Genomic DNA, 14,223 nt, shown 5'->3' on the forward strand with positions numbered 1-14,223 from the left:
GCTACTACAGTTATGTCACTTATTCCATTCGGGTGAAGAACTAATCTCCTGTTCATGAGTATATGTATATGTGTGCATATGTATGTGTCTCTGTTAGTCTGTCTCTACTTGTTGTTTTCTTTCAGCTTCACCAGTAAAATATTCACCTTAATTTACCTCATGTTGTATACACCGCAGGCCCCAGCTAGGCCATTTAACCTCAGGAACCACGAATCGTTGGGCAGAGTCCCCTACTCTACCTCATGCTGTGCCTCCAACTGAGGAAATAACTTCTTGTCTTTAGCGTCACAGACACCATACTTTTATATAAGCTTAACTGACAACCATTATTCTCACCACTGCAATTAGAGTCCTAAATAGATTGCTATGAGAACTTTGCAGACACAAGGCATATTTAAAGCCATATATCCAGTTCTCTACAGCACAAAACCATTGATCTTGGATTTATACTGTCAGTTTACAAGACACAGATGGCCCATCAGCATACCTATTACCAGACAGGGTCTATGTGTAACATTCGACTGAAAGGGCTGAAATTATAGTGCCCAGTGGTGTAACTTTATATTGCCATGTTGTTGTTTACTCTGCCATTGCAAAGAGGCATGACTGGTCACTAGGATGAAGTATCTTCCTATCAGTTATTACTTTAATGAATAGAAAGGCAACTTTATAGGCAAACATTTTCTTTCTGGGGGTGAATACCACTATTCAGTTTTTAAATTTTTGATTGATATAACACATAAGGTGCTCCTCTCCTCAAAGATTTGGGCCAACACTGCTTCCAAAAAAACTTCTGATGCATCATTATACAAGAAAAGGCCCGTAGGAAATCATTAACTGGTAGCACTGCTTCCAACAATAGTGTGTTTTTTTTCTGTTTCACCATGATGAAGATGAGACCCTCAGATCTGAATGTGCTCAGCATACTACTGGAGAAGAGCAGAGGACATGCGTGAGTTGTGTTAGAAGTTATGACACAGATGGATTCAATCTGGAAAGACTTCCATCTGCTGAGGTGCTCAGAGATGAAATGAAAAACCAGTGCAGCAAAGAACTATACAGCACTGGGACTTGGGATGCAAGAATGATGAACTAAAGTAAATGTGATGCGTATAAGGATGAGATGACAAAAATAAACATAGATAAGTCAGTAACAAGTGAACTAAAATGGAGTGGAATGCTAATTTTACATCAGATATCATCTTTTACCATGGACAAAAATCAAGTAGAAAAAATGGAGTAGCCCTTATAGTTAATAAAAGATGTCAACATTTGTGCTCGCTTGCAATAAAGAAATATAGAATTTAGAGCTGAAGTCTGGCCTTGTACCCTCCCCAAGAATGAAAGTTTCTGTAGCAAACAGTTTGTACAGAACCCTTCCCTAATCAGCAACTCTTCTGATGTGTCAGTCATACCCCTAACAGCTTGTGTCTAGGACAGCCACTGCCTTTTCCCCAACCTAGCCACAGCACTGACAAAATGATCTCTATTAGACTACAAGGCAAGCCATTCAACACTAGAATGATACATTTTTACGCTTCAGCTACAGGTACGGAAGGAGAGAATGTCAACCAGTTGTATTAAGGCCTTCAGCAGTTTATGTAAATAAAAGCAAAAACTGTTTTACAGTCATCATAACTGAATGGAATACTAAAGTTGGCAGTCAAAGTACAACTGAAGAATCAGGCACATTTAGACATGAATTATGAAATGAAGCAAGACCTAGTCCAGCATAATTATGCCAAAATGATTCACTGGTCATAGCAAAAAATCTCTTTCAACATCTAAAAGAGATGGCTTTACTAATGCATATCGCCATTTGATCAATACCAAAATTAGATAGACTATAAATTTTGGAGTCAGAGACAGAAGAACTCTATATAGACAGGAAAAGCAAGACCCAGAGCTAAGCCCATCTACTTGTTATTGCAATGTTTAAAATTAAAAGAAAGGGAAAGAGAAAAGCATCCATATTGACTAGATATGAGCTCAACAATATTCAAAATTGTGAAGGTGAAGTACAACTTTAAAGGATTAGACTTGGTAGGTAGAACACCCAAAGAACTATAGTTCTTTGGGTGTTCTACCTACCAAGTCTAATAGGCAGAAGGTCATGATGTTTTCCAAGAGGTAGCAACAAAAATATTGCAAACAGAAAGAATACTAAGAAGGCAAAATGGCTGTCCGTGGAGGTGTTAACAGTGGACAAGGAAAGAAGGAGAACAAAAGGCAATGGAAACAAGGAAGTATGACAAAATGAGTGCAACTTTTCAAAGATTAATGATAAGACATAAAAAGGCATATTTAAATGAGCAGTACATAAAACTGGAATATGTCAATAGAATTTGAAAGGCAAGTGATCTCTTCAAGTAGATTGATGATATTTAGGGACACCAGGTAAAACTGAGCATAATAAATGACAAAGATGAAAGGCAGAAGATACTAAGAAAAGGTGGCAGGTATGTACAGATAAGCTGTATAAGGGGACCCTAATATCACTGGGACATACAATGGTATGCTGTCTGACTTAGAACCAGAGAGTGACATCAAATAGGAACTTAAAACCTTGCTAATAGCAAGACTGTATAAAGTGATATAATTCCAGCTGAATTGTTTAAAATCACTCAAAACAATGCTGTTACCGTGTTGCTTGGAATTTGGTAACAAATTTTGAAAACATAACAATGGCTATTAAATTGAACAAGTCAATTTATATTCCAGTCTCCAAAACAATGCTAAACAGTGCACAAATGATCAAACAGTTATACTTGTTCTACATGCAAGCTAGATAATGTTCAAAATCCTGCAAGCTATACTAGAATCTAGCACAATATGGACTGAACACTGCCAAAAGTGTGTTAGGGACAAATACATTAGAGATCAAATTGGCAACATTTAATTGATCAAACTATTTACTTTTTGTCTATTGACTCCTCTGAAACCTTCAACTGTGTGTGTGTGTGTGTGTGTGTGTGTGTGTGTGTGTGTGTGTGTGTGTGTGTGTGTGTGTGTGGACCATGATGCAGTTTTTCAGGTTCAAAGAGAAAGTGGAATACAAGCTCATTTTATGGACTACCAAAGAAATCTGCACGCAGAACTAGAAACAAGAGTTAGTTTCAAACATGCAATAATTGATTGGTTTACAACTGGGAGAAGAGTATAACAAGGCTGTATATTGTCATCCTACTTATTTTGTTTATGTGCTGAATATATCATGCAAAATGCTCAGTTAGACAAATCAGATACTGGAATTGAAATTGCTGGGAGAAATGTTAACATTCTTAAATCTACAGATGATATCACTCAGATGGCTGAAAAAATGGAAGTGTTGAAGGGTTTGTTGATAATGGTGAAAGTCGAAAGTACAAAAGTTGTTTTGCTGTCCAACACATGCTCACAAAAACTCTAAAATTACGTCATCCAGCCCTATCAATTCTTTCCAAAAATACAGGAAAGAAGTGGAGACAGAGACAAATTTTTATTTTTCTAGGCTTAAAGCTCTCTACAGATGGTGATTGCGACTATTATATGAAACAGTATTGCTTTTGGAAAGAAAGCAATGGCAAATCTGAACGTTTTGTATAGTAAAAGCTGTGGCTTTACAAGCCGTAACATATTTCCATGAGAGAAGGACTATAAGTAAGGTTGTATACTTGAAAATCAATGCTTTTAAACTATAGTACTGAAGAAATCTGAAAATTCCATGGATTGTCAGATGATCATATTAGTTAGTACTTAATGAAATAAACTCACACTGTTAACTGGAAAGTCTGAAAGTAAAGCTAGAACTCAAACACCAACAATATGATGTAAATACAAAGTTCACTGTAGAAGACATTGTTGCTGGGACAGATCAGAGGCTAAAGAAGGGGGGAACAGCAGAGGGTAAGATGGTTAGACAACATTACTGTAATGAATATTATACAATGACTGGCCAGTAATGCTCAAAAAGGAGCACACTGATTGATCAGCCCAACTAGTGTGCCCATTGTAAATCTGAGAGTATACCAATGGAAAACGGTCTGGTCACCCAGACTTTTTCTATTAGTATATCCCATAAAATTGTTACTTTTCTTTCTTTTTTTAAGTAAGTTTACAAAACTGAAGACCTCAAACGAATGAGGGAGATAGCACAAAGAACAATAAGAGAATAATCAGGGCTGCTCTGCAAAACTAAAGAAACATACCTGATTATCCTTTTATTTTTCCCATCCCATCTCTCCTGAACATTAAAATGTCTCCCATTTTTTTTCTTAATAAATAAAAATAAAATAAAATAAAAAAGTAACAGCAATCTTCCTTTCTCTGTTGCTTCCTTTACACAACTTTGATGTACTGCGTAAGCATGGGAACGCAACTCCCATACGCATGTGCAGTACATCAGGAAGGCACTAGGATACAAGAGAAAACGTGGAAGGGCACCACAGAGGTGTTATACAAAGACATTATTTAAGAAAAGTAAGTATTTTTTCTTAAATAATGTCATTCTTTAATCACAATAATCAATTCTGTGCCATGGTATATTGAAGATTTACCCATGGTTGGCTTTATTTAATCACTCGGGCTTCGCCCTCATGATTAAACCACACCAAACCATGGGTAAATCTTCAATATACCACACCAATGTTGTCAGTTATTGCTATATGAAATTTCAAGAACTGAACATCATTTGTTGGCAGATATCCTGGGTGCTAAAGTCCTTCAGATTTGATTAAATAGCAACAGTGAATATATAAAGGTTTATATACATGTGTATATACATGCATGCAGGTGTGTGTGTGTGTGTGTGTGTGTGTGTGTGTGTGTGTGTGTGTGTGTGTGTGTGTGTGTGTGTGTGCATGTGTATTAATATATATGTGTATGTGTATGTGTGTGTGCAGCTATATATCTATAGCTATATGGGTTCCCTTCAGAATCTCAAACTACTGAAATCCCAAATTTCAGTAGCCTGAGACCAGAAGGGTGAAAGTGCAGAATACCAAAACCCCAGAAGTCCGAAATTCAAAATCCCGAAGTTCGAAGATTTTGAATGAGCGGTTCTGGTGTTGCGGTGTGTTAGTGGATGGTCAGAGATGTAGGTATGTATTTGTGTTTTACAGGTTTTGGATAGGGGCTTTAGTGTGTGTCCATGTGTTTTGTTAGTGTGATGTGTGTGTGCGAGGGGAATGTAACTTGTGTAGTGGTGTTTTTGTGTGCTTGTCTGTCTGTGTAGTGTGACCTCGGAGTTAGTAAATTTAAGTAGGGGGGAGCAGGGGGGCTTGCCCCACAGCTTGTATGTCGGGTAGGTGTTTGTGTTTGTGTATGTGTAGGGAGGTGTATGTTTGTGTCTGTGTGTGCGGTATGTTTTGTATAGAAGTCACGATTTTAAATTTCGCACTTCTGGGGTTTTAGCTTTATGGATTTTTGGCTTCATGGTCTCGAGATACTGAAATTCGAGATGTCAGTATTTCGAGATTATAAAGTGAATCTATATATATATATATATATATATATATATATATATATATATATATATACGTCTAGGTTTACCGACATAATGTTGAATGCTAAATGGTTGAAATTGAATTGGTTGAACACACTATATTGAATGATCAAAATGTTGAAATAAAATTAGTCTAAACACACAATGTTGAAAGTATCAGATTTGCCCATTTCTGCATGGTAGTGTGATCTCGAAGTTGATATATTTAAGTAGGGGGGTGTGGGGGCACAGCCCCCCACATGGGGGGGTGCAAGGTGGCGTAGCCCCCTTGCAAAATAGTAGAGTTGATCTCATTGCTTTTTCAATGAAATGATTGTAGACATTTTGATACTTCAATGTTTTGGGTTGAGATGTTATTTTTCAACCAAATGACTATTAGACAATATGAAATTCAACATTATGTCGGTAAACCTATATCTATATCTATCTATATATATATATATATATATATATATATATATATATATAGATATGTACACATATATATGTATGTCTGCATATTGTGATATTTTCTGGGGAAATTGGCTCAATAATTATTTTTTTTAGCATCAAAAAAATAAAAGCTTGGTTTCAGGTGGTATCAGCACACAGATTTTTTTTTTAATTTTATTTTAACAAGAAAACTAAATTGTTTGGTTTAGCCAACATAAATGTATTTTAAGGAGCAACAAACTCAAACCAATGAAAAACAACATCTGGCTTAATTCTTTAGCACAAAAACAAAATATGATCACAAAAAAGAAAAAAAAGTTGCTAGCTCAAACCACAGTCTTTGCCTGCTGATATGCTTGTTGTAACAGTCATAAACAATTCCTCATTTAGTAGGTAGTTCATAACATGGATTGGAGCTGATAGTCATTTGTCTGTGTCCCAGCACTGTGAAAAGCTAATGATACCAGGGGGTACTGTTTACTGTTTACAGTACTCCTGCAGAGGGGGGGGGGGGTACTGTTTACTGTTTACAGTACTCCTACAGAGGGGAACTTCTCTTCCAGAGCAGAACTCACACACACACAGTGATGACTTTGCCTCTTCCTAGTCCTGCACATGGGAGCGCCTTCCCCACTCTAGATACTATTTCCCATATCCGCTCTATGAGGGCACCGACCTCCATCTTCTCAAAGGGAAGACTATAAGAGTATCTTCCTGTAGATGTTTTTCCTATAATTGGTACATGTACTCATATTCTTCACATGGGTTTGTTGAGGTACTTTTATATCACATAACCTCTTAAGTCAGACTTGGGCTATGAGTGTTTTTATTTGGCCTACCAAATATCATCCTGGCTTATCAACTCTTATGGGCTGGCTTGCTAAAAAGACTTCCTTTGGAAGACTGAGCATGGTTTTGACTATGTATCTTGCATAATTGTTGAGCTGTGCCTGACAATGCATACGTGGCCATCCCACATGGCTACTGCACATCTTTCTTGTGTATCTCTTTCTTCAGCAGAAGCGTAATGATTGTGTCTTCCTTCTCCTTCAGAAAATTGTTCTATTTAACTAGTTTAGCAAACGGTGCTCTACTTCCCACACAGTTTTCCACTTTCTTTTCTACCACATGAAAGTTCTTTTTTGTTAACAAATTCACCTTCTTCATTTGTTTTATCTTGGCATTCATTACTTCAATATGTTCCTTAAGCTTGGATTCATTAGAACCCAGATCTCTCATTGCTCACTCAATACAGAACTCTTCATCATTGATTACAGCCTGGTGTTTACTGTGGGAATTTATAAGAATGTCTTTACTGTGTGCTAATCCATGCTTCAATTCGTACTTCAATGCCTCTTGGTCAAAATTTAATTCTGTAAATCTCTGCTTCACAGCTAAACTTTCATCTATTACTACTAGACCAGATAATGCCTTCTATACCTTTGTTCACCATCTGTAGCTCTAATCATAACTTAGCATTTTGTGACATACGTACATCTGGCTGTTCCTTGTACTAAAGTACTGTTTGACTTTTGCTTTCTGTATTTTCTTGCAAGTTTGTAAAATAATTTGTTTTTCCTTCCCCTTTGCTTTCATTGGCATCGTATGGCCTTCATTCCTCATTGCAGAAGGCATATCATGCCCCATTACCTTTTCCTTTATCTTTTACTTATTCCACTAATTTGTGGTGTGCTTTTAACTTTTCTTTAGCTGTATTCAGTATCATTGCTGGTTCATTCAAGTACTTGTTTGAAATATTGATTCATGTTGGATCTGAGATCATCCTGTTCTTTTACCATCTTTTCTAATTTTTATTTCAAATCATTTATTTTTGTCTGGCTTGCTTGCAACAGCTGTTCAGCCCTGTACAAGTGATATTTCTTTATCCTCCAGTTCTCTTTTTCACAGTTGCTTCTATGTTACTACTTTATCTGTTTCAGACAGCAGCACCCGGGGATCCTTTTCTGACCTGCTGTATTTCCACGTTCAGTTTAAGTCTTATCAGCCTGCTTTCTTTCTCCATTCTCTGAATGAAATGCTATTGCTGTGACAGCTCCTGCTGATACTCTTTTCTCTAAGCTTCAGCTTAACATCTTTATTCCAGCCAATTTTCATTGCATTCTCTCATGACTACTGACTCTTGTATACTTGAAATAGTTTCCTGGTAGCATTTCAGTTTTGCACACACATTCCTCATGGGATATGATCTGTATACCAATTTGTCACAAAGCATTTTCTTAAATATGAGGATACTTTTATGGGGTCTGTGTAACAGGGATATATTTTTGTTCAGTTGAACACAAAACTGTTAATTTTATCTTTTGAAAGAATTGCTCAGAATTCTCCATCTTTGAAGAAATCTGTGCTGTGCATTTTTGCACTGTGTTCTGTTTATATTCACCTAAAGTCTATAATTTTATGCTCACTATGCCTTCAAATACTTATTTGCTTTCATCTACATTTTAATTAATGATTTCTGTTTCTCCGCTTTTCACACATGAATCAAGTATCCCACAACTTTCAAGATTCTGTATTTGTTGTACTGGCTGTTCTTTCTCAGTTGCCATTTGAGAAACACAATCTTGATTTGCATACACTCATTCAGTGCTGTCCGTTAATTTGTGGTGTTTCTGGTTTAATCGTTTAGCATTTTGAATGGCTATATTTTCCTTTCCTTCTGCACTGACTCAGTTTTACCCATACATTATTTTAAATAACAAGTTGTTGCCACACTGATAACTCACATATATAAAGTTCATTATTTATGGATTTGAAGGGCAGTAAAGTCATTTTAGTACTTTCACAATAAATTTGTAACTTTGAATAGCAGATTCTTTTTTTGAGGCACCTTGTTGTTCGTGTACTTACTGCTGTTCAGATGTATACTACTTTAATTTTTGTGGCTTATTTCATAACTGTCTCATTTCAATGAGCGTCTCAGTCCTATTTTGGGTCAAGTTACTCAATCCACCCATTCTGCCACTGCCTTCCATTATCTCAGTTTGCAACACTTGCATCTATGAAACATTGTAAGTGTTCTGAAATGCAATGCTTACCTACTGGTTTTTTGATTAAGACAAGTTTGCCCTCCTACTTCTTATGGGCAGAGATATGAGCTTCACAAAATGTTCTGTAACTCTGGTACAACTCCGATGTTCCTGCAAACTCTGAAATGTTTCAGTCCATTTATGCACTCCTTTCGCGGACTCCGTTTTTATACAACATAGCTCACTTCTCATCTAATCATTATACCTATTTTCTAACAAAAAGAGCTTTGCATTAGCACATCAGGCTTTATGCTTGAAGCCTGCATTTTCTTCACTAGCTGAAGCTTATTTTTTGTTTGAGCCCACACACCATACACTTCAGTGGTCTTGTATTTTAAAGCATCAGTTTGTTCATTTACAGTTTGAGTGCATTGGTTTGCATTTGCATCTATACTTTGTAAAAAGCCTACTGTTCATGTACTCTGCCAGTAACATTCTGCTTAGAACCTTCAGCCACATTTGTGCATCATTTTCTTTTAAAAAAAACTCAGCCAGTATATTAATTAGGGTACTAATTTCCACATACATTATACCTCAACAGCGTTTCTGTTGCTCTAGGCCATCTGCTCCCTTTTGGTGACTAACCTTCTAGGACAAGGAGTTTTAGTGCAGATATTTCATCTCCGCATTGTTTTACCACCTGGTCGATACTTGTTTATTTTCAGAGACCATTTGTTTGTAATCGTACTGTCTGTTCTCTGAGTTTAGTATCAATGTCATCTGGTTGCTGCCTTTGAGACTGCATTCTTAACTGTAGTGGTTTTCCCTGAGCTTTTGTTTCCTTAAAGAAATTACATGCATATGGATCTGTCTCAGAACTGTAATAAATCCACCCCCACCTCAGAAACAAGCATCTTTTTAGTATTCACAGTACTCATGCACAGTGGGGAAATTTCTCCAAATACAGACTTTTCTCCTGCTTCTGGCCCTAGGCCTTAGGCACCTTCTCTGCCTTTTCTCATCTCCACATCTAAGTGGAGCTCAGATCAGTAAGAACACCTTCCTCCCTCCCTCCATCCTCTTAAAAAGTGTATTCTTGTAGATTTTTTTTTCCACAGGTAGTTGATCTTAACAATATTCTTTATTGTGGTCAGCATGGGTTGCTGTTATGTCACACACTTTCTCTCTCTCTCTCTCTATATATATATATATATATAAAATGTAGTAATGATTTTATATATATATATATATATATATATATATATATATATATATATATATATATATATATATGGGTTTACTTCAATTCACTGAACTTTCAATTCACTGACTTTCATTTCACTGACACCATTTCACTGAAATTCATTTCACTGAAACTTCATTTCACTGAAAGTTCATTTCACTGACAAGTATTATTACAAAGTAAATGGAATATGCCCCCTTCCCCACTGTAGTGCGACCCTGGAGTTAGAATATATAGTTAGGATGTGGGGGCAGAGCCCCCACATCGGGGTGGGGGGTGCAGCCCCCACTTACTTTTCTTTTACTAAGCAATATTATATCAAAATGTAAGAATATCATATGAAATGAAGTGGGGGGCTGCGCCACCCACACCCCCCAATGTGGGGGGCTCTGCCCCCCACACCCCCTAACTATATATTCTAACTCCAGGGTCGCACTACAGTGGGGAAGGGGGAATATTCCATTTTATTGCTAATAATAGTTGTCAGTGAAATGAATTTCAGTGAAATGGTGTCAGTGAAATGAAAGTCAGTGAATTGAAAGTTCAGTGAATTGAAGTGAACCCATATATATATATATATATATATATATATATATATATATATATATATATATATATATATATATATATATATATATATATATATATATATATATTTATAGTTGTGTGTATGTATATGCATGTATATAGAATGGGCACTAGCAAACAATGTAGTAAATACATATATCTGGTACAAATGTAAACAGCTGCTTAGCGAGTGTAAAATAATGGCGACCATTAGCTTTATTACAGTCCAAGCTCCATGGCATCTACAATACACATACACACACACACACAGACACACACAGACACACACACACACACACACACACACACACACACACACACACACACACACACACACACACACACACACACACACACACACACACACACACACACATACACACACACAGCATTGCAGTAATTACCAACTATTGTGTTTTCATTGTCAAAATACCATGTTCACTCTTTACTCTTCTGCCTTGAAATAGTGAGACAGAGGTCGTCTTTACTGCTCTACTGTGCTGTATTGATCCTGGTGTAAAGCTGTGGGGCAGAAAACATGGCTAATTCCTATCAGCCATGCCCCATACTGCTGCATGTGCATGGGAATTATCCAGCAAGACCACTTTATTGTTATTTAGTGGAGGCTTCATACTGCTGCATGTTACAATCCTACACCTATCTTGGAATTTTGCTTCCTCGCAATGCACTATATTATCCTGATAGAAACAGGACTACATGGTGCTTTATATGTTTTTGAATACTGACCCCCAGTTTTTGCATGCACTAGTTATAAACATGAAGGCCTAATCTGTAACTTGTTATAAAGCAGCACATCTCTGTTTTAAAGGGCACAGAGATTTATTTATTTATTGGCATTTCATTACTGGGATAATCCACTGGGCCGGTAGGAGCCCATTTTCAGTGGAGGCCCAGGGAGAAAAGGTCCACAAGAAATACAAACATAAGCAAGTGTTTAACAATTTGGTAAAGTTTCACAAAAACATGAACATAGATAATTAACAATAAGTTAAAGTAAATGTAGAAGTAAATTTGTCAGTTAGTTACAATTAATACAAAACTTAACTCAGAAGTAAAAACGGCTAGACATTATATATAACTTCTGCCCAATGGTTTGCTAGATTATCACAAAATATATTGTAAGTTAGTTTTAGTTTGGAATAAGTAAAGAAGGAGACAAATATGGTTGGGAAGGGAATAGGTTTCAGATAACATTCATGAGGTAGAGATAGTCAGGATTTAAAGGGTAGGCAGTGGGTACATGTGCAGGTCCAGTGTGAGGCTGTTAAAGATGTTTTGAAAAATGTCAGGATTTGGTTGGCTCTAATTGTAAATGGAAGAGAATTCCAGACTTTAGCTACAGAACATGAGTGGTGGGAGATTGGCATAATGGTTAAGGTGTTTGCCTTACAAGGGCCAGGGTTTGATTCTCACATTGGGTAATTGGCTAGGCTTAAAAAATGTCATACAAGGGCAGTTAGCCTAGTACTAATCTATGAACCTAGAAGCTGACCAGTGTGAAGATTAGGCTTTGCACTAGCATAAGATGCTGATTTTTCAAGTCTGAGAGATCCATTGGGTAGATAAATGTTAAATGTTGAACTTAGGGCAGGACAGACGAAAGGTTTGTAGATTAATTTATATGCAGTTGTCAATTGCAAGTAGGTAAGGTAGTGTGGGAGGTCAAACCACTTGAGGGAGTGTAGAGCTGCACAGTGGTGAGTGGAATGTTTAGCATTTGTACAAATTTGAGAATTTTATTATAGCATGCTTCAAGCTTAGATTTCAGCGTAGATTGTAGGTTAGTGGGTAATGGGACACCACAGAAAAGAGACAGAAATAAATATGTAGTAGCAAGGGTCTGTTTAACAGAGGAGCTAAGAATATGTTTGTGCTGATAGAGAATGCCTAGTTTCTGATGTGTTTTGTTAATATTATGTTGTATGTGAAGGTCAGATTTTAGATGTTTCTCTATTATCATTCTCAGGAGTTTGGTGTAAGTGACAACTTCAATTATTGTGTTAGTTTGGGACTGTATGGTAAATTGGAGCTTGTTCAGGAGAATCTTTTTCTTAGGGGTAAATAGAATTAGCTTAGTTTTGTGTGGGTTGAGTGTCAGATAATTGTTACTGAACCAGGTCTCTGTGGAGGTAAGGGCTAGCTGGGTGATTTGTTGAAGATGAGATATGGAATCAGGGCAAAAGATAATAGCTGAGTCATCTGTGTATTGTATGAGAGAGCCTTGAATGAATGTACACTGAAAACAATTAATAAAGATGCTAAATAGGAGGGGACCTAATATGGAGACTTGGGAAACTCCAGTAGAGATTTGAAGATATGGAGAGAGGGAGTTTTGCCATTTTACAGCCTGTTGTCTGTCCATTAAGTAGCTTGAGAACCAGTTGAGAGAGGTGGGGGAGAGACCAGTTTTGGAGAATTAAATAAGAAGTAAAGGCTGAAAGACTGTATTAAAAGCTTTTGATAAGTCAAGAGATAGAGAAGGACAATTTTGCCTGAATCACAGGCTTTGTTGACAGTATCCACGAACGATATTAAGGCAGTCATAGTACTATGACCTGGTCTAAAGCCATGTTGTGAAGGAGATAGAATTTGTTTTTTAAGAAGAAAGGTTAGAAGTTGTATATATACACATCTTTCAAGGAGCTTGGAAATGGGAGAAAGGATAGCAATAGGATGTTAGTTGGAGATATCCTTACAGTTGCCACCTTTGGATAGGGGTGGAATAAGTGCCCTTTTCCAAACTTTTGAGACATAGGATTCGAGGATGGATCTGTTGATGAGTATATTGGTGGGGTAGGCAATGGCTTCAGTTGCTAGTTTTAGGAATTCTGTGGGAAGGTTGACAGCAGCATTAGAGCTAGACTTGAGTTTGAGGAGAAGTCTTTTTATGGTATTAGCTAGAACAGCTTAGAGGGTGAAGGTGGGTGTAGAACTGGTTGTTGCATCACAAGAACTGAAGGAGGATAGTCTTAGTGGTCTACTATAATTATAATTAGTTGAGATTGGGTCGCAATGAGGTTGTGATAGTTGGCAGTGATATTTGAGATACTATTAATAAAGTGGGAGTTAAAGAGACTGGTTATTTCTGATGGAGTTTTATCAGGGTATGGACAAGGACTGCTTTTAGTGCCAGGGCTTAGTAGTGACATAATGGAAGTCCAGAATTTTCTGCGGTTATGCTTATGACTGGTTTGAAATGTTAGGTAGTACTCTTTTTTATCTTTTGGTTACTTTTACCTGGTTGTGAAGCTGCTTGAATTTCAATAAGTCTGGGATATTTTTTTTAGCCATTGCTTCCAAGCTTTATCCCTAATTAGCACTAGATCTTTTGTAGGCTTGGTTAGCCTCAGGGCATAGTTTGTTTTGATTCTTTTTACTTGAGGAGGTGTCAGACTGTTTAGAGTTTCCAGAAATGTTATATTAAAGTAATTTACAGTGTCATCAAGAGATAGTGGTTTTAGGATACTCCATTTCAAGCTTTTTAGTAGATT

The 14,223-nt window shown here is 36.9% G+C and overlaps 1 protein-coding gene across 1 annotated transcript in view; it reads left to right on the plus strand.

The window, feature by feature from the left end:
• Positions 1 to 14,223, plus strand: part of HCN3 (hyperpolarization activated cyclic nucleotide gated potassium channel 3) — a 1,184,329-nt gene that overhangs the window by 459,199 nt on the left and 710,907 nt on the right. The gene's annotated exons all lie outside the window — the stretch shown is intronic.

Source organism: Protopterus annectens, chromosome 8.part0 (genome assembly GCF_019279795.1).
Source record: "Protopterus annectens isolate FY-2018-M chromosome 8.part0, PAN1.0, whole genome shotgun sequence".
NCBI lineage: Eukaryota > Metazoa > Chordata > Ceratodontiformes > Protopteridae > Protopterus > Protopterus annectens.